The following is a 22,954-nucleotide window of genomic DNA, read 5'->3' on the forward strand; positions in this document are numbered from 1 at the left end:
ATAATTTCGCTATTAACGTTAATACTTCGTGCTGCTAGAGATTAGCCTTAGATTCATAGTGCACATTCTCCGCTATTTAAAATCTATCGGAGCGACATAACTTATCGTTATGTTCGCGAGCACACATCATTGCACGATACGAATCCTTCCATCATGCTCGACTGCTCTCAGAGGGATCGTTTAAAATAAATGCTTTAATAGTACGACGATTTAGAAAATTACATCGAAACGTTTAGAATCGATTTGCGAGAACCGCATATACATTATATATACGTATATATACTTCTATCACTTATATTGTAAATTATTTTAATTGGATAAATATATATATATATATATTAAAATCTGTCGACTTTTAAAAAATTACAAAAAATTAGTTTAACACAGCGTAAATCTTATAATTTTGTGATATCTATTTTTCAAAATATTACCAACCCCCATCGAACAATTCTTGTAAATAATATTAATTTTACTATTCGCTGTGTTAAATAATACGTTTAAGAAAATAATATAAAATTACAGTAATAAAAATAATATTTAATCTTTTTTAGTAATTTTTTATAAACAAAATTATTAATCTTCAAATTAATAGTCAATTTGGGATCCATAAAGGGTTGATAGAAGGTTTTCTGCATAGCTTGATTGTAATTTAGTTACGTTCAAAGAATAAACGATGCTGGATGAAATGATCGTTGTTCGTTAATCAATGATAAATGAAAGTTTGCAAAGAGAAAAAAGCAAAAGGGATGGGTGCTGACATTTTTACGATGAAAAGCTTTGTTCTCGTTCGACCCTCATGAGAGACCTTTTTCAAAGCGAGCTTTACTAACACATCACCACCGATGGTGGACGGATCGTACGTTCGCAATATCTCTCTGCACTCAAGCCATACATACTTAAACGTGTCCTAGACTAGTTTACAATGGATTCGATTTACTTCACACACTGCAAAAGCTGTTGGAATTACGCTGAAGTTTATAAACATACTAATCTTTTTGATCAACTGTCCCACATAAGTGATCCCACGCAGGCGATGAATAAAAATAATTTGTTTGTCGATTTGTGTGTTTTTTATTGTTATCGTTGAGAACAAGGGATTACGGTTTTATCTTTTTTCTTTTCCTTTTTTTTTTGTTTACGTTTTTTTTTTTCCATTTTTTTTTTTATAAAGTAATCCGAATGTAATTCAAACTGGGAATAGGTAGAGCATCTCTAACCAACGTTTAGAAAAATTTTACAAAACATACAAAGATGCAACGTCAATGTAAATACTCGACGTTGGATCGTACGAAGGTAAACACATACATATGTATAGAAACATCTAAGTATAACATAACGTTTGATTACATAATGCAAATTGAGACGTTTTACAAATTAACATACAAATCTATTTCGTATGCGAGTAAACGATGCATTTATCATCGACGATATTAGGAACGAAAATTTTGGACGTTATTTATTCTAAGTATTATTTAATGCGTTCTTTCTCTCTCTCTTTCTCTCTCTTCGTATTTTCATCGTTCATTCGCACCAAATACATATATGTATGCATATATAATTATATACATGTACTTTGGTTTAAAAAAGAAATAATATTTTGGATGATAAATCGTCGCGAGTGATGCGGGACAGGAGGACAGCAGGTCTAGTCGCGTCCCAATAACATTATGCAATAACGTTGGTTTTTTCTTTTCCTGTTTTTTTTTTCTTTTTTTTTTTTTGGAGAATACCGTATAAACGCGCATCTATTAGAAACACTGAAAAATAAACAACGCGAAACAATATACAATATTTTACAGTAGCACTGTTAGTATATCGCAATTGCGTCAGGATACCATAAACCGGTAAAACAAACTTTGGAAATTTGTTGATCGTTTCAGAAGTTTCTGTTGGAAACATAGATAATACGACCGGTACGTTTTGTTACGCATATATGGGTGTACTACAAATTTGTTTCTTTTCAATCGTTTCGATCGTCGTCATTAAATGAATTTCCCACTCTCTTTCTCTTTCTCTCTCTCTCTCTCTCTCTCTCTCTCTCTCTCTCTCATTTTCCATTTTTCTATCTCTTTCTATCTAGGTACTACGCAATTGAAACGATCGAAACCTCTTCGTTGAGCAAGAATTGGAGCGTATAAACTGATTATTAGAATTGTCACGAGTTAAGCGTATGGTACGTTCGAAGGAAAATCCGATCGGAAATTTTCCGTTGGAAAACGAGAGGGTTTGAGGGCGACGGTGGGGGGGATAGGGGAGGGTATTTTCCCGGAAGAGGGAAAAAAAGGGGGATGAGAGCTTGTAATTGACCACGGCGATACGTATTAACGACGTTTCCAACGGGAACTCCAATTTTTCGATCGTTTCCGAAAGTAGAATCACCGGGCTGTTGCGGTCCTGTCAATCCGTACGATTCGAGCATCGAATTTTCCCATAGAAATCGCGATAGTTTTCGATTCGGTCGACGATCGAATGACACTATACGTTTTACATATCCTCTTTCTCTTTTTTTCTTTTTCTCCCTCTCTCTCTCTCTCTCTCTCTCTCTCTCTCTCTCTCTCTCTCTCTCCACCTCTTTCTGTCTCTTTTTTTCGCTTTCTTTATTTCTTTGCTCCGCTCTCTTTTTATCCTTATTCACTTTATACAATTCTACTTAAACTTTATATTGGACTATCGCTATATCAACTTACACAATCGTGCGATTTATTATTTTTATTTTTATTTATTTATTTATTTATTTCCTTCACCTCTCTTGTGTTTATGCGTAAAATATCATAAAATACATTCTTTATTTATTAGCTATGCTCTAGACTCGTCGTTCCGGTGAATCCGACTACGTCGACTTTCACGTAATGTATATTATATCGGGACAATTTAATCGTCTTAGCATTTTTTTCTCGTTTTATTTTATTTTATTTTAATTTATTTTAATTTATTTTATTTTTCATTATAATACACACCGATCGATCCGACGACGACATATCGAAGACCGATCACAAATATTCTCTACAATATATTATGTATGTATGTATTGTATGTATGTATTGTATGTAAGTATTTTAAGTACGTATTTTAATAATAAACATTTTTAAATATCTCCGACGATCCCTTTTGAAAACTTTTTTTCGGCATTATTAGCAAAATATTTCGACTCGCGATTGAGAGATATTCTGTTTATTTTTCGTTATCTTCTTCTTGTCTTCTTTCTTACGATCGTTCGATGATTGTTAAAAATTCATTCTTATCGAAATAAATAATTCGAGTTTGAAGTTTTTTAAAAATGAGAAAGTTGCGATTACATAGCGCATATACACACGGAGACTTTTTTTTTTTGTTTTATATATATATATTACTATTTATTTTTTTTATTCTTTATTTCACATCCATCGATCGTTTGTTTGTTTTTTTTTTGTAAGCCGCTTTTCTTATCAACGCGAATAATATTGAAAATAGATGCTTCTTTTTTCACTTTTTACTTTCATTCTTTTATTTATTTATTAATCTTTTTTTTATATCTTATCATCTTTTCCCTCCCTTTCTTTCTCCTTCTTTTTTTATCTCTCTCTCTCTCTCTTTCTTTCTCCCTCTGTTTTTTTTTTTTTTTTCTTTTAATCATTATTTCATTATTCTTTTACAATGAAAAGACGTTACGTTTGATGACACACGGAACGACGAGTCGTGAATGACTGACTCACGACGACTTTCATACGAATCTCGTTCGATAGGTACGAGCGACAAAAGGAATTTTAACGAAAAAGCACAACGGCGGCACTAGTAAGCTTGCACGGACATGTCATACGCTACGGCGATCTTATAATTGTTCATTACACTGCTTTTTTTTTCTTTTTAATCAATTTTTTTTTCCATTGTTAATTATTTATCATAACTTATTTGTTGTTGTGTTGTTGTTGTTGTTGTTCTTCTTCTTCTTTTTCTTCTTCTTTCAATTTAATATTCGCCTTAAACTTTTCTCTCAGAATATATCCTACGTTCGCGAAGTACTTTGTTGGTTCGTATTATTCTCACGCTTCGAGAACGTTGGAACACTTTTCCTTCGCTACGTTCGTTCATCGACTATCTATAATGCGAATTTCTCTTTCTCTCAATTTTTTCTCACATTCTCTCTCTCTCTCTCTCTCTCTCTCTTTTTTTAAGTGTCTAAAATGTAAAAAGTTTGCGCACGCGCACGTGCCTCTTCCTGGTTCATCGAGAAACACGGACGTATACACGTTTGTATTTTTATATTTTTGATATTGAATAATTTTTGTTTCTTTTTTTCATTGTGCGCACGCTCATATGCATGTGTATTTTTTCCTACGTCAAAGACAAAGGTAGATTATTTGTTTGTTAACGTGCTACACACCCTCTCTTCAAATAATAATAATAATAATATAATAATCTTCTAATTTAATCTGGAAATATTAGTAAAATTTATTCATTCCGTTAGGAAGGTGTGTATAGCTTCATCAAAGTGTTAACAGAGTTGGACAACTCCATATACAAAACACACACACGCATGCATATGCACATACACGAAAGAGAACTCTTCGAACAAGGTAGCTTCTAATTTTCCATTCGAATAAGAGTTGAGGGAGAACGTAACTCGACTCGAAAGTCGTCGAATAGCATCGCCACGAGCCGAGATAGAATAGCAAATGGAGTCCATTGTCGAATCTCGTGAAATGGAGAGCACCCGGGGTATATTTATCGACGTAACGTCAACCCGTCACTTTGCTTTTTAGGCCGTTGAATCTTTTATAGTGACGCGTGACGCGTTATGCCGTTGTTGAAATAATTACGGCTTTATTACCAACCCCGCTGCTCCCCACCCGCCACCAAAATCTCCCTCTGTTTCAGCAATTTTACGATCTTTTAATATATATATATATATATATATATATATTTTATTTTTGCCATCGTAATTTAAACTTATTCGAAGATTTATTTATTTTTCTCTTTCGTATTTAATTAAAAAGATTCGAATTTTTTTTTTTTTGTATTATTACGTTGGGACCAAAATAATTACGGTTGAACGATCGTTGAATTATTTTTTTATTATTTTTTACTAAAAACGTTTTACGTAGTATCGATTCAATAACGAATCGTCAAATATTGATTCTACTCATTATAAAGGCTTCGGTTTTCGTCATAATATATTTCGAATCAATGTTTTAATTATAATTTTACATTCCGAATAGTTTTCATTAAACTCTTGCAATAAAAACGCGTAAATTTATTATTATTTTTTTTATCTATAGATAATTGTTACGATTTAAATTCAACACGCGATAATATAAATTGAAAGTAATAATCAAAATGATTAAATTGTAAATAATAATAACCGTTATTACTTTAGTATTAACGCAATATTTCGATTACATTAATGTTGTGTATATATCTATATATATATATATTTGAAATTTTTTGGCAAAATGAACGATTCGTGTGACGTTCGCGTTTCTGATTTTACAAGAAGAGGCACTGGAACGGGTCAAGGAGATATAAGGAATACTTTGTACAAAAGCGTCCTGAACGGCGTCAGCGAAACCGAAAGTATGCTCGAAGAATTTCTTTGAAAACTGTCGAGGAGCGTGCTTTTATCATAAACGTAAGGATCTTCTCCTTCGCACATGGTTTATCCCGTTGTTAAATACGAGGTCATCCCTTTGAGGCGATTTAATTAAAGATTGACGTTTAAATATAAATAATAATATTATTTTTCCTAATATTTTTCTTTCTATCTCTCTCTCTCTGTCTCTCCATTTCCTTCTACTTTTTATCTTCTTTTTTTTTTTCTTTTTAACGCGACAAATTTTTTTTTAATTAAATAATCCGATAATAATCCCCGCATGAACGTTAACGTTAAAACGAGGAAATAATTTGTGGGTTCTTTCTTTTCTTTCGTTTCTCGATCATTGTAAAATTCGATTCTCGATTCAACGTAGTAGTTGATACTATAAAGGATTTTTCAAATTTTCTTTTGCCGTTCGGATTACACTCGTTCGCCTCAAAGAAATCGCCTGCTGTGTCTACCTGGGCTGCCTATCATATCGAAGGACGCATTGATCCTGAAAATCCTATTAAAGGATCCAAAGATGATCCTCGCGCTGTTCAGCACTTCGTTTTCTTCTTAAATGAAATCTTTTCGTCCACGTGTTACTATTGCGAATTTTTCACGTGACCTAGATAACATTTACGACGTCCTTCGTGATAATCCTTTACTAAATATTTTTTTTGTTTTAGTTTTTAGTTTTCTTTATCACATACCCTTCGTTAGTTTATCTTTTTACGTTTATCATTGAATCATTCGAAGCATACTTTCGTTTACACGTTGATTTGTTTCTTTTTTTCTTTTTCTTTCATATTTTTTGAACAAAGAAAATTCGTCGTTCTTCCTTTTTTTTGATCCGTCCTTAAATGGATAATAAAAGGAAAAAGAGTATACACGGAAATGACGTTTTTATCGATGAGTTTTAGAAAAATCAATCCGTTCCGTGATAAAAAGCTTAAATTACTTATTCCTATGTATATATAACTCGAGTCGATCGAAACGAATTAACTGGCTGCTTCGAAAGGTTTTCTTGGTCACGTCATATATATATATCTTTCTATCTTATAAAAAACTAAACCACGATCGATAATATCGTCATCCGTGTATATTCTCTTTTTTTAAAACCATTAACTCAGACCGCAGAATTCAATTGGATCGATAATAAACATCTTCTTGCTATCCTCTTCTAGACTCATAGATCGATGCTTTCACGTTTCTTCGGGATAATCTGAAAAAAAGATAAACAAAAAAGATTCAATAAAAAATAGAAGAAGTCGAAGAAGGAGGTATAAAAATCGAGTTAATATATCATTATATTATACATTTAAAAGTTTTTACTTATTTCTCTTTTAAAAAGTATAAAACACGAAAAATAAAATAGAATAGAGTGAGAAAATTACGATCGATGATAAAAAAAAAAACACAAAAAAAAAAAAAAAAAAACCAAAGGGTTTATGTATTTCGAAGTGTTTTTAAAAAGCGAAATGATAAACTTGATTCAGGAACTGAAAAAAGATATAGTAATATACAGGGTCACTGCTTTTTATCGACGATCTTTTTTTCTTTACTTTAGTACTATACTACTTCGATATGGTTGTTACCTAAGGTATCACTTTGATAGAACGTCGAGTGAAAAAATAAAATGAAAGAAAAAGAGGAAGAAGAGAGAAAGATAGAAAAAGATTTCATCTTTTCGTAGTACCTTCTCTTTCACCTTTATCCTAAGGGTGTTCTTCCTAGCTATTTGCCATAATGGAAGATCTCTTTCCCCTCTTTGCCACCTTCCCTACCTCTCTTTCTCTTTGTCTCTTTTCTTCAACGTACTGGTACGTGTTTGTAGCGGTTGGAAATGGAATCGACGTGCTCGCGATAGTTTACTTCGTCTCGACTTTAACGAGGAGCTCGAATGCAAATTCCGTTTTATCGTTCGCACGAGAGCATATATATGAATACACACAAACACTTATACGTAAGTCTATACATACGTTTATTCTTAGGGTTTGCGTTTTTAGCTAAAGAAGAAGTAGAAGTAAAAGTAGAAGTAGAAGTAGAAAAAGAAGGAAGCCAAATAAGGGGGTGGTCTTAAATCTCTTTCCGCGCCTCGCGATCTTGACTTTAGTATTTCCCGTATACCTTTCATACTTTATTCTTTTATTTTTTTTTTTTTTTTATTTCTTTTTTTTCCTCTTCATTTTCTCGTTTTTTCTTTTTAAGACTTCGTTTTCTCGAATATACCTCTACCAACCTGTTTCATTACGCCTCGAGCTTTCACGATGAAGAATTTATACAGATTGAAAGTTCCCACTACCGAATTTAAATTTATTAGCAGTCGAAAGAAATACATTGACGTCTACAAAAGTTGTTTCGTATTATCTGTCGATTTCCGTTTAAAATCGAATATATTAATAAATGTTTCTGAACGATCTGTCGTTATTGTATCAAATGTTAATAAGTTAAATGACGGTTTAAAAGATTTTAGCACTTTCTTTTTATGTACATAATAATGCTCTTGATATATGAATGTTTGGTAGGTCCATATCTAGAAAATGATTAGGTGCAAAGTGTTAAAACTATACTACTTATAAATTGTCTTGACAAAAATATTTGTTTACTCCAAAACCATTCATTTCTATCTTTCTCTCTTTTTGTAATAATTTATTTATTTCCACGATTAATCGAACGAGACATTATATATTGTCGAATTTAAATAAAACTTGTATATAATAATTACCTGATTATCACACACACACGATGATTACGATTACAGCATCGTTCTTGTTGTTGTTGTTATCATCGTCTATGGAAGTTCGAAGTTTAGCGAGGAAGATCTGTTTGGAGTTAAAAGTATGCTCCTTGACGGTTCCTTTTAGCTCTTTCGGTTCACGACGGTCCAGGATGCAGGATACGCGAGAACGACGTTGGTCGGCGACTCGCTTCGTCTCCTGAGGCTCTCCTGCGGCAGGAAGTGGCCATAGAAATTATCTTTAGACTGCGAAAGGTGGTGCTAATGCCTTTGGTCCGGACTTTCCGGCCTAATTAGCCCGGAACCATTAAGTTTATCTACGAGCTACTACCATTTCTCTCACTCTCTCTCTCTCTCTCTCTCTCACACACACATACACTCTTATACTGTCTTTCTCTTTCCCATTTACTTGCTCACTCACTCACTCACTCACTCACTCACTCACTCATTCGTGTTCTCTTCCAACAACCCCCTTTGGGAATTGCGACGTCGGAGGGAAGTTTTGCTCCAACCTTTGCCTAACTTCGAAATGATTAAGCTCGAATAGGCGGATCCTCGTCGTACAGGGAAAAACCACCTCGGCTGAGATGATGTACGATCGTTACGCGTTCGTTATCTTACTGATCCTTTGAATTTTATGAAGCATTCCAAAGAGAGAACTAGATGAATAACTTCTTTAAGCCACTTTACACTAGTCAAATCACCAACGAACGAAGACGCATCGATCGAATTCTCTTTTTATTCATTTTGTATAAGATAAAAGTAACCTACGATATAGATTATTTATAGATTGTAAGATATATTTTATATATCCTATCTTATTTCATCTAAGAAATTTTGCAAATTTATTATGCCAACTAAGAATGTATCGGGATCGATGAATCTTTATCCTCTGTTTTCGGTGATGCGATTAAACCGCATGGTTTTGGCACCGAGAACAGTAGAGTAATCGGAATCTAATAATAGTTGGATGCACTAAGCGAATAAGTTTTTGCACCTATGACCGACGACGATAATGACCGTTGCTTCTAATTAGTGCGAGCCATTAAGTTTATCTATGATCGTTAGAGTAACAGTGGTGAACTTTTTGCTTGACCGACGTGATCAAATCTTTGCCGTTTATGGGTTATACGTATATTTATGATCTATGGTTTTTATTTTCATCTTTACGTATCAATAATCTTTGATTTTAATTCATATTTTCGTTTATGTGAAATCCTATACGAATAATTATTATCAATTATTATTATATCAATCGAGATATTATATAATTGATTATCGATAAGATTATAGATGACTTTGTTATCGATCCTTTCATCGACGCAGCTTCAGTGATAATCGGTATCTACTTCGCCGATAGCAAAGTTAGGCTATAGTTAAACGACTGTCGCCTTTCGAGGCATGCTAAGCTTGCTACCACATCTAGCATAGTTCGCAACTCCATTATAGTTCCAGGATGAGACCCTGAACGTCATATACCTATATATATATATATATAAGTAAGTATCTATGTAGATACGTATACATTTTACCTGTTAAGGTTTCGTTAGAAAGCTCTTAGTACAAAACCTTTGATAAGGTATTAACGAGATCGGAAAACAATTTCTAAAACATCAAACTTTACGAGAAATACTATAACTCCTACGAAGATGATACGAGAGGATTAATCCATTAAAGAGACGTTTACATTATCTTAAGATCTATTTTAGTAACTTTTAATTAAGATGAACGTTCTAATTCCATATCGTTGTAACCTTGTAATTTTTAATAAACTATCCTTAACTCATTACAAACACCTGCCTTAAACGAGATTAAAAAGAATAAAAATGACGTTATATTTAAATGCGATTACTGGACTTACTTTTTTTTTGCTTCTTTTTAGATAAAGATAAATTTTAAGTAAATATACAAATTCTATGGAATGATATTAAATCTGACGTATTTTATGATTCTTTTATTTTTTTTGTTTTTTTTTTCTATTTTTCGCGTATCAACTCGCGGTATATATTTGGTCATTATCTCGTATAAAAATAACGTTATTTTCCCAGCACGATTTTTATTTTGGATGATGGTATTTTTCGTTCGTTAAAATGTTTCACGTATTTTCTACCCCCCTCCTCTTTCTCTCTCTCTCTCTCTCTTTCTTGCACACACTGTTTTTTTTTTTATATTTAGTTTTTATTTATTTTTTATTTTCGTTACATCTTGTCTTCCTATACGTCAGGATAGGAGATCCTATCATAGATTTTCGCGGTTGCTTTCGCAGATCCTTTTTGCGAAAAGCCGTTCTACGAGCTTGCAAAGAAGAGCTCGCAGCAAGTCATATTACCAGGGTGTTTCTTCCTTCCATTTTTCCTTTCATCTTTCCTTCCTTCTTTCCTTTCTTCATCTCATATTATTCTTTTCTTTTACTTTTTTTTCTTTGGTTTTTCTCTACGTTTTTTATTATTGTCAGTTTTTATTGCATTCTTTCATTCTTACAAAGCTGCTTTTATCATCCTTTCTTAAGCACGCATATCCTACCTAGGTTGTTTTTGATGGTGGTGTGCAGGTTTTAAACCTTATAGATAAAATTTCGATAATAAAGTTACTTACATATGATCGTAGTATGACGAACATTATATATATGTATATCAACGCGTGTGTATATTTAAAAGAAAATATTTTTCATTTTTATGGAATTTTTAAATTCGCGTTTGTTAGAGAATTTTAAATTATCCTACTTTTTTATCTTCTACACTATACGTTACACGAGTAGTAATGGGGTTATATGAACTATATATTCTATTTTATACATAAAAGAATAAATATAACGATATAAGAAAATCATACTTGTGAATAAGAAATTTTTCACACGAAATTATTTTCATCGAATTTAAAAATAATAGAAAAATAAAATATGTCTCTTTGCATGGAAACATTTTGTAATATTTGAAAACTTTTACCTGGATATTCATATATCCAGATGCATATAAATTTCAATATAATTTTGATACAATCGAGAATTTTACAAATTATTTTGTACTTTTCGAATACGTGAAATATATTCGTCTCACATTTTTTTTCCTTTTTTTAACCGTTTTAAAAAAATCTTCCTATCCGATTCTTTCATTTCTTTTTTTTTTTTTTTCTGTGTAACAGTAGTGGCAGTAATGTTTAGTGCATCTCCCGTGTCGTCAAATGGCGGTCGCTATCAATCATAGTCTTCATTTTATTCACGTCTGTGGTGATAGGTCGTTCGGCAGGAGATGCATCTTTGACATCAAAATTTCCCTTTCGAAATCTCCGGAAACATTTTCTGCACGTTGAATGTCATTCATAGTACAGTATATATATATATGTATCGTGAATATTTATTTTTTTGTCACAATATTTTGCAACACCTTTTAGAAAAACTCACATCGGACCAACGAATCGTAATAAAATTTAAAACAAAATTACATTCTCCACGTTTACTTTGAAAATCAAATTCACGCATTTGCTTTCTTGTAATATTGATAATATTAATTATTACAATTGAATAAAATCATGCTCACCTTAGCGTAATGAACGTAGAATCGATGTCGTATCCTTCGATCAGAATGACGTAGTAGAAGTAATAGCAAATAAAATAAAAAATAAATGAACAAAATGTAAAATGTATTATAACAAAAGAAATAATAATTCGATTTGTAATTGTAGATTGTATAACGTGTAAGATGATAGGTTGTCGATGAACAGTCGTATCCTTGAATAAATAGGAATCGTAAGGAATGTTGTGAGTAATATACGATAAGAGGAGAGCCCAAGAAGATTGTTGAAGACGAAGACGCGAATGCAGGAACTTTGGTAGGAATGGAAAAGGGGTATGGGTAAGGCTACAACAAAACAAAACACGATGAATGTCCTGATGTGCAAGCTGTAAGCATAAGAAAATAAGTAAGAGAGATAGATACATAATTAGATTAGACACGAGATATCAGATTACCAGTACTATCGTATTAGTAAATAGTAATACGAAAATAAAGTTAGAAATAGGTTTGTTAGTCAAATTAGTATACCTTGACAGTGCCGCTAGATGCGCTAGAAGCGGGCGAGCGTCACGTCCTCGGCGAACGAAGAAAACTTATCCATATCTTCGATGAAAATTAGAAAGCCGAACAGAAAATACACCATGGATTAATTTGGAAATGAATTAAATGTAACGATCGTTATAATACAGGATTTTAAATTCTACGCGTTTTGTAATATTATTGATTAGTTACGTAGATTCATTTACAAAAATTTATATTCACGATTCGTGAATAAATGAAGGACGGGTGTTTCGCACGAAAGATCAAACATTTTTGCGAACCAATTTGGCGTAATAATATTTACGAAATGATTTGACGATAAAATGTAATTCGTAATATTTCATTATGAAAATGGTTTTTAATATCGTGTAGTACACTTTACAAATTGACGAATTATTTCGTAATATTATTTGTTAACTTTTGTAAAAAAGTATTGCATACATTATGAAAATGGAATTTATTATTTCGTAAGACTGATGAATAATTTAAATTCTCTGAAGTGACTTTTAGAAAAAAAAAAGGAAAAATGTTGAAGTATCACTATGGAATTTTGTTCATATATTGCAGAAAGTAATTATTAAAAAAAAGAAACGCAAGACACACAAAAGGAAATAGAATTTAAACAGAAAAAACATAGCACGAATATGACAGTTATGATATTTTGATGGGAAAAAACGCGTTCGCATAAATATAAGCGAAACACACACTGTGCGTCTTCATGTTTTGTTATACCGATCGATTAACATTACAATAAATAACATAGGGGAAAAGGGTTTTCTCGTCCTCGTACCACAGTAACGTCAGTATTTCGCAAGCTTTTCGACGACGAACACTTAGGCGACCCTTGTGAAGCGTGAATAGGATAGAAGCACACGAGGTCGTCCCAGAAACGGCCATAGTTCTATTTCCGTCGCTCGTGAATCATCCACGTTTCACCTATCTCTTTTAACGGTTCTACGACCATTATATGCCTTCGGTCATACGATTCTAAGAGAGTCCTTTCTATCATCGTCTACGATATTACCTATTTTCGATCGAATCATTTTCATTTATCATTGTTAATCAAAATCGTTATAGTAATAATTATTGTTTAAATCACATATTATAAAGCGTATTACAGCGTACAGAGAGACATACTAGGAGTATTAATATTTATTTAACGATCAGTCAATGCAGATTTTCTCAGCTATCAATCATTGGAAGGTTTTCCAAACTAATCGTATGGTAAAGTACAAACGAACGTTGTATTTTGCGTTTGTTAACTAATTACGAGCTAGGGACATAATGCGTAAACGAGGACATTAAACCATCGGACCGATGCTAAACACTGAATTGTCAACAGAACTTGAACGTTCAATCGACTCTACTCGTTGACGACTGAAATTTCATTATTATTATTATGTTACAATCAGCTTGATCAGGCTTACACCATTTTCCAAACTTCATTACGTACAGATCGATCAGTTTCACGTTTCGGTAGGAGTAATTGATGGAAATTAGTTATAACGAGATGACATTAGTGTGACCGGTAAAAAATAATCATTTCTCTTATTCGTAAATTGTAGAATGGGAAATTGGAAATCCGTGAGGACGTAGTCGAGATGATGCATCTCGAAGGATATGGGAAGAGAAGGTTATTACTAAGGTTCAACCAAACGATGTTGTATGTATTATGTACATAGTCGAATAGTGTATATATCGGAAGTTCGTAGATGTATTCGACGGCACCCGTACGTTAATACGCATCAGACTACATTTCACGGTTGATCGAGATTCGCGCTAGCTCCATAGACAATTTCCCAAAGGGTTTCGGAACAGTATAATGGGCTAGCCAAGGTATAACGTGGCTACCTAATTCTATAGCATTAGGTCAGAGTCGTGCGAAGGGATAACTCGGATAACTGCTGCTTTCTCTCTATCTCTATCTCTCTCTCTCTATCCCTTTATCTTTCACTATCTCGGGGGGATGGATGGGGGGTAAATTTGTCAATAGGGAAGATATGAAGAAAAAGGTTTGTTTGATTGAAGACCTAAAAATGTCGATCACGTTGTACATCTCTTTTATATTTTCTTCGGTGTATAAAAGGTTGCCATTCCGAAGGCGTGTTGAAAAAAAATAAAATTCAATACCAGTAATAATAAGTTGACACACAACTGAATTAACCAAAATATATTATTTTTGTCGAAGAAATATATATAATTGACTTTACAAATGTTTCCTCTTTTTATTAGCTACTAACTACTAACCACCACCACCACCACCGGACGACTGCTTAAAATAAACTCGTTAAATGACTCATGGAGAGTCGCTCCGTATATATTTCTATAATTATTTTCTTACTTTCAAAAGAGCACAAAATAAAATTCACCGAACCGTTATCTTTAGTGTAAAAGAAAAAAAAAAAGGCAAGAAGCAAACAAAAAAAAAAAAAAAACAAGAGGAACACGCACACAAAAAGGTAGAATTGTTTATGAAGGAAATAGCAGCATTGGAGATTCACAGGGGAGATAGAAGGTATATTTCCTTTTTGCATATAGTCCGACGGTTAGGCGGATCGAGTCGATGGAACGTCGTCCTGTTAGTCGTTATGGTTTAACGCGTCCACCCTTTTCCACCATCGTAATGCGAATTCATCGTCGGTGAGAGAGAGGATAGCGTCGAGTCGGTCGTTCGTGTAAACATCGCGTGCACTTCGTTTCGAGTGACAACAGAAATTCTGCGATTGCGCTTCTACGTTCCCAACGAAGGGCCGTAGTAGTTAAACCGTTAGAGCGAGAGAGAGAGAGAGAGAGAGAGAGAGAGAGAGAGAGAGAGAGAGAGAGGCAGGCAGGCAGGCACAATTCGAGTAGACGATTCGAGCTTGCGAAGCTCGATATCTACCAAGCAAACTCGTGCTTTTGCGCTTGGAACACTGAACGAACGATTAAACATTCGTGACTAGATGATGATAGGTACGTTGACCGAATGGTTGAAATTTTATTGATCAATCTAATATTATTATTTCTTACGAAGTAATTTCATTAATTATTTTTTTTTTTGTATTTATGCGAAATCTCGCAGTATATGTGACGTTTAAATACATTTGAAATTTGATTTCTCTTTGAAAAAATCATTTCATTAATACAAATTTATATTATTCGATGAACCAATCATTGAACATTTTGTAAGAAATATAAAAATAATCTTTGCCATTTTACATATATATGCTCGTACTTTTAAATAATGTATAACTTTTTTGTGTGTAAGAATTTTTCTTTTTATATTATATCATAAATAATTCATAGATATTTAGATATTTCTATTTAAATGTTTCTCAACGTGTATAATCTCGATCTATCTTTCGTTTAACGTTTTATATATCCTCATAAATAAGAAATAATCGTATTATAAACGTGAGATATCTTTTTTAAATGAACATCGTTCTAACGTAGAAATATTACGGTCAAACTATTCCCCAAGTGGGACCTTCGTCTTTATAAGCCAATATTTGATCTACATTAAATATTGTTCATTGTGTATCCATCACAATTAGATCTCGTATATTATCATTTTTTAATCAATGATTCTTCTATAAATAACGATTCTTACACGTGTCTATGTAATTCATGATTTCGTAATATTTGATTATAAAAGTTAATCGATCGATCGTTGAGATTGTCTTCATTTATTCTTGGATTCTCTTCGATTGAATAATTTCTTCTATTAATCGACTGCAATCCGATATATACACTTTTCATTTTATCATTATTATTCTATTCTCTCTATCCAGATATAGGTGGTTACCTCTGAATTAACCACAAAAACGAACAATTGGAAATAGGACATTTTTCTTTCTCGTTTATCCTTTTTATTTTTCCTTCCTCATTTTCGTTTATCCTTTTCTCTCTCTCTCTCTCTCTCTCTCTCTCTCTCTTTCTCGTATGTATAGATACAGTCGCAGAAACATTTATCATCGGCCACGACAAGCTTTATCGCGCACCACCACCGGGCTCTCGTTATTTTATTTTGCAAAAGAAAATGAACGTAAAAATAAATATAAAAAATCCGACGGTAGGGCGGAGGGGGTGGGTGGGAACAAAAAAAATCTATGAAATAGTAAAATAAAGAAAAGGAAAGAGAGAGAGGGAGAGAGAGAACGAAGGAAAAAAGTGAGATAAAGTAGTACCGAGTCGGGGGAAAGCTTATAATCGACGGGTCCGATCACACGTGAAAATTTATTCTGCGGTGCCCATCAAGCTTTTGTGGTCGATATATCCCTGCCCTCCTTCCTCCCCCTTCCTCAATCTTTTTTTTCTCCTGGTTTTACTTTCTTTCTTTTTCTTTTTTATCTCTTTTTTCTTTTTTTTTTTTTTCTTTATATAGATATACGTTTTAAATCCGTCGATCGACGGCATATCGTTCCCTCTCTATCTCATTTATCCGTACGAAAGGACGAACGAATGAACGAACGAACGAATGAATGAACGAACGAACGAACGAACGACCACTTTAATTTATTTCTCATGTTCCCCGTTGGATTCATCGTTGTTATCCAGCTTGGTGTTGTATATATATATATATATATGTACGTGATTGCGCGTATCCTTTTGCAATAATAACCATGGTGGTTAGATCGACGAAACAAGCGTGTTACGTGCGCCCAGAGATGAAATATTTTCTTTCTTTTTTTTTTTTTTTACCCCCTTTCGGCTAAGGACACATCAAAAAGACATAAAACGCGTGACTGCGTTTCCTCGTAGTTTTTCGCCTCGGGTTTGGTTTTCTTCTTTTTTTTCCCCCACGTCCCCTTTTTTTTTTTTTTTATCGTCGTCGTCGTCGTCGCTGTTTTTGTTTGTCGCATTGTCGTCGTTATTGTCGTTTCGGTTATTTTATTTTTTTTTTTCGATCGTTTTCTACCGAACGATTTTTTTCGGCGATAGGGTGGGATGAGGGGTGGGTTGCTTTGGGGGGTGGCAACATCGAGGTTTTTTACTTTTACTTTTGCTTTTATTTTCTCTCTCTCGCTCTCTCTCTTTCTCTCTCTCTCTTTCGTTTTTTTTTCTTTCTGTCGATCAACAACCGTAACGTTTTTGAACTTTTACGTTAAATGTCTATTTGAACGAATAGAACAATATCGTTTTAAAATAAACGTATTTGCATACGAGTTTGTTATTACAAAGTTTGAAAATGATAAAGGTAGTACGTATAACGGTTCGAAGTGAAAGATCTTTAATTAAAGTTAAACGATTATTATTTGTTTCTTTTAAGGTGTAATATAAGCTACGACTTTCATTACTTTGGATGTTCAACGATCCCGCTAATATAAGATCGTTGAATTTGCGAAAGGGTGGAAAACGCCAGGCGTGAATTGGTGGCGCATAATCGTGGTCCATAAAGTGAGATAATCCAAAACCAGAGAAATGAAGAGAGACAGAGACAGAGAGAGAGAGAAAGGTCGTCGACGTTGTAAATTTGTTCGGATGGTGAGAGGCGGGAAATTCAAAGTACCCTTACCAGTGAACAATCGCGGAAAGCTAACAAGCCAAATGGGATGTAAATCTTCGTTGATTTTACATTACGTCATTCGTCGGGATTTCGGAGACACGAAATAGACAAAAGAGAGAAACGTGTAGAGAGAGAGAGAGAGAGAGAGAGAGAGAGAGAGAGAGAGAGAGAGAGAAACCGGCAGCCCGTGAAGCAAGGTAGTTCGGATGCAAATCTTCGTCCATTTTGCATTTTGTCATCCGTTCGACGNGAGAGAGAGAGAGAGAGAGAGAGAGAGAGAGAGAGAGAGAGAAAGAGAGAAAGTGAATAGACAGATAGACAGATAGATAGACAGAACATAGCATCGTAAATGCTCGTAAACGCGATGGTAAAGGTTAAGCGAGCCAAAAGGGTTCAAATATATATACGAACACCGAACTCTACGATGCATAACTTTTACGACTCTTACTTCGAAAATTAGGATACAACTAGGACAATTTCTACGTCCGACGATTGTTATATTATCGATCTTTCGTCACGTTGCGATTTATTACGATTTTATGATTGTCTCGTTGATACGAGCATAATACCAATTGTGTTTTCATTCTATTAAAAAATTGTAAGTATACATTACTGATAAAAAGTTTGGTTACACGTACTCGTATATGAAATCTATTTAAATTATTGCAAGTTATGTTTCGCAAATGTTTGCTTTATTTTTATATATACATGGTGTTTCGTAACATGTTGGACCTACTTTTAAAGTGAACAGAGGAAGAATAAAAGTTGACAAAAAAAGTTTCTATAAGCATAACATAAAAGTTGCTATAAACTTTGAAACAAGATAAAATAGGACACACGTTTATGTGAACTTCTTTTTTTTGTATTATTTTTTTGTTACTTATTCACTCTCAAAAAAAGTCCCACGTATTACAAAATATCCTATACATATGTATATATATATATATAGAAATACTTTCTTTTATATATATGGAAAATTAATTAGAGAAATTTATTATAGTAGACAAATTTGATAAAACGTTATTAAATGTGATTGTACGTTTCGCTCAGTTCAAATAACGATCTTTTATCTATATAACTATTTTACACAATTTTACCATTCGTGAAATTAATTTAAGTAATATTCCCGTTTGCCAATTGTTTCAAATACTTTTGATAATTGTTATACGAATATCCCAGAGAGATATTGTAATGTGACATAATAAACAGTACTGATTGCTGCGAAAACTAATAACTTATAATTTGAAACAATCTAATGAATTTTTTGTGATAACAGTTAAAATCATATAAAAACATTTGCATAAGAATAAAAAAGAAATCTTAACAAAATATAACCGATAGCTTATACATGAGTGTGTAATATACGAAATACGGTAGATATAACCAAACACATTACACAATTATCGATATAAATATAATTTTTCATGGAAAAACAAAAAAGAAAAACGATAAATGGATCGATCGAAATTAATTAACACGATCGAGACTCGCGTATCGATTATATTTCCGTATTTTCAAAACCTATGCTCGCGATAGATTAACATTAATAATTTACACACATTTAAATTATTATCATTATTATTATTATTATTATTATACGTATATACACGCCCATTGCACGTACGTTTTCACACGTATACCTATATTTACTACCATACACACGTATACCTATAGATACGGATCGGTTAATACCAGTTGGAATGTTAAAATCACTATATTGTACGCTCGGCAGGATATAAATTTCCGAGGTAAAGCGGAAATTGGAAGGCAGGTAGGATCGCGAGGCGGATTTACAAGAGGCAGGGAGAGGTGGGGACAGTATACACGAGTCGTTTAAAAACGGTTTCACCGCGAAAAGTCGGATACATTGGAGGAGGAGGAGGAGGTTGGGAGGTGGGGTAGGGGGAAAAGGGGGTTATAGAGATAGGGGGTATCGGTCGTTTTCATCGGATCAGACACGCAAATAAACGCATTGTCCTGTAGGATACTCTCGTGTAATCGTCCGGTAACGCTCTTCTCTCGCATCGCTATGCCACTCGTCGAACGGATGACAAAATGCAAAATGGACGAAGATTTGCATCCGAACTACCTTGCTTCACGGGCTGCCGGTTTCTCTCTCTCTCTCTCTCTCTGTGTCTCGTTCGACATGCACGGGTTTTGCGAGTGGGATGAGGGAAAGGAGAAGAGATGAGGAGGAAGAGGAGCAGGAGGAGGAAGGAGGAAGGTGGAGAGGGGTGAGGGGTGGGTAATGGTAACTATAGTAGTTGTGTGGTAGAAGGTCGCTAACCGTACCGAACGAATGCGCTCTCGTTCGATTATGCGAACGTCCGTATCGTCACGGTCGATGTGTGACCCGGCATAATTTCATGGCCCCTACCTAATGTCTTTCCAACTTACACGCCGTCAAGATACGCCCTTTTGAAAATAATTCATGTGATTTATCTTATTGAACGCGAATGATATATTTTTGTTGAGTATTTTCGTTGATTTTATAATGAAACACAATTGGAAGTAATTTATATTATGTCGTTTTGCAATATGGATAAATGGTATTGTAAAACTTGAACGTTACTTTTTTGTTTAGTTTGAAAAATCATATAAATATATAGAGTAATATGTATAATATTATATATATATATATATATATATATATATTTGAGTTTGAATTTTGTAAAGGTATAAGTGAATATGGTCGTTGGTTGTGAATCTTTTGGTTGATCCGTTTAAAAGAAAAGTCGATTGCCGAGAGAATCCGTTTTATAGCGGGGCATACGTATGTATGTAGAAGTTTCTCATGGTATAAAAGTTCTTTTTCGTTCTTTCCTTCAGTAGAGTTTAAGTACGATCAACTCGCTTGTAGAAGAGTATCGAAGAAATCACGGGAGAGTGTAAGAGGAAAGTCAAAGTTTTGCTTGGATCGTATGGTTGCGGAACTTTTTAACCGAATTGAGTTTTGCATATTTTCAACAACTATATGTACGTACGTACGTACGTACGTACGTATGCATGTATGTATATATGTGTGTACCTACCTATCATACGCGAATACGAACTCGACCGGGTGAAAGTGATATGAGTTTTAAAGTTTAGTAATATTTTTCCTAGAAATTCTATCGAGAGAGAACGAACGCCTCGAGTTAGGTAATACGCGCGTGCATTTTTCTTCCATACTTTTTGTCGAATACGTTCGTCTTGAATTTTTCAACGAATCGAAAATTAAAGCTTACAAGAGACCACCCACCCTCTTTTCTTGGTTTCTTTTTCTTTTTTTCTTTTTTCGAAGAACGAAGATCCTATTATCCGATACATTTATTTTATTTCGATTTCTTCGACGAGCTTTATTTATTCTCTTATTGTTTTACTTTACCAAACGAATTGTAATACTTTTGAATATATTTTCTTTTCTAAACTTTTATCACTTTTCAAACAAATTTTGGTTGTTTTTATTGTTCGATTTATTCGAGGAATATCCGATTTTGCCGATTACCAATAGACAATTCTTCCTCGCGTTGCAATGATTAATTAATTATTATTCAAATACATGTAAAAGAGTGGTTAGAAATTATTTACTCGTCAAAAGAGGCTAACATATTCATTGAAATAAACGTAATACGAGGCAGGCATTATCAATCCATTTAAATAGAGTATCGAAATTCAAGGTATTAATAGTGGAATAATTGCTCCGATCGTTTTCATTTGTCCTTGAATTATTTCCAAGCATAATGTTCAACCAATGGATATTGAATTTATGTTACTGCTTTACGCGCGCGCGCGCACACACACATATATATATACATATATCTATATAGATTCGTTATTAATTCAACGGAATGTGTCCATTAATTTTTGCTAGAAATTAAATCGTCGATAAGTATACCTATTCGCGCGTTGATATACGAGAACGGTAACTCCGTTAGACTTGTTAAAAAGCAATAGAAAACTAGTTTCAGTTTCGTAGTTTTATCATTTCGCTATTAGCCGTCATGAAAATCCTATCAAAAATATTTTATGCACCAGTCGGTCTTATCCGTATTTCAAAAATCGTTAGACGCATAGGTATATGTCACTTTTTACTTCGTTCCACAATTCTAGGACAAATTTTTTTCTCCATCTCAATGTGCATACTTCTTAAAGAAAAGATTTCAATGCTCTCCTCCTATATAATACTATTCTCGATCATTATAAAATAACTTCGATTCATCTCTCCCATATGTTTATCGAAACATATTCTAATTGAAAATAATACATTACAATATTAATCTAATACATCAATATCGTACATTTGAAATATACCAAAAATCATTTAAACCATCCAATAAATATTATTATCGATAATCAAATTCAATTGAATCAAAATGAAAAGTATACAATATGAAAAAATAACTAGAATAACATCGAATATGAGAATCGTTTCAACGGTTGGATATGAAGTTGAGAGTATCTACTTAACAGATAGATACCTACTAACGATCGAACTTTAACACGCCGGCGGGCAAATCGTTAAGGGCTAAAGGCAACCCCCTCCCCCCCTCCCCCCGTTTCCTCCACCCTTCCTCCTCCCGCGCACCCTACCCAGGGCGCACTAATTTGACAGTGAATACGAGATGTGCCGCACAATGAGGCCGTGAGGAATGGCAGGCAATACGGCGGGTCTCGTGCGGTTAATGCGACGAGACTAATGAGAAGGACACGTCCTCGAGATGCATGTTCGGATACCGTTTCGTGGACGATCGCTCGAATTCGCTTCTAATTAAGGCGTTAATGAAGACCCTTGGGGGCGAACAATCGGTCTCTCACGAAATTCAAGGCACGCATTCGCCACGTTTCTCTATCCATCTGTCTATCTGTTAGTCTTCTCTTTTAGATTCTCTCCCTACCAATCCCCCACCCCCACACCCCCTACCACCCCATCCCATACACCTTCCGTTAACCCTCTCTCTTCTTATCCTTTCTCTTGGTACCTTCTTCATCTTAGATCCATTTCCTTTTTGTCTTACGCTTTCGTGGCGCGTACTACAGAAGAGAAAGATGAATGATCGTTCGAACGATAGAATTCCTTACACGCAAAGACGATCGTTTCACCAACAGATCGCGTGTCTACGAACGAACGAACGAACGAAATAAAT

At 33.9% G+C, this 22,954-nt stretch overlaps 1 long non-coding RNA gene across 2 annotated transcripts in view; it reads right to left on the reverse strand.

Annotated features, from left to right (window-relative positions):
• Positions 1–3,560: 3,560 nt before the first annotated feature.
• The window catches only part of LOC106792099, an 87,096-nt gene continuing 67,702 nt past the window's right edge, over positions 3,561–22,954 (reverse strand). For both annotated transcript variants that reach the window (XR_001382259.1, XR_001382258.1), the window contains exons 5-8: positions 12,332–12,406; positions 11,828–12,189; positions 8,280–8,501; positions 3,561–6,776 (exon numbers count right to left, since the gene is read on the reverse strand). This is a non-coding gene — a long non-coding RNA (uncharacterized LOC106792099). The remainder of the gene's footprint in view (positions 6,777–8,279; positions 8,502–11,827; positions 12,190–12,331; positions 12,407–22,954) is intronic.

The sequence above is a fragment of the Polistes canadensis genome, unplaced genomic scaffold (genome assembly GCF_001313835.1).
Source record: "Polistes canadensis isolate GaletaPanama2010 unplaced genomic scaffold, ASM131383v1 scaffold_377, whole genome shotgun sequence".
Lineage (NCBI taxonomy): Eukaryota > Metazoa > Arthropoda > Insecta > Hymenoptera > Vespidae > Polistes > Polistes canadensis.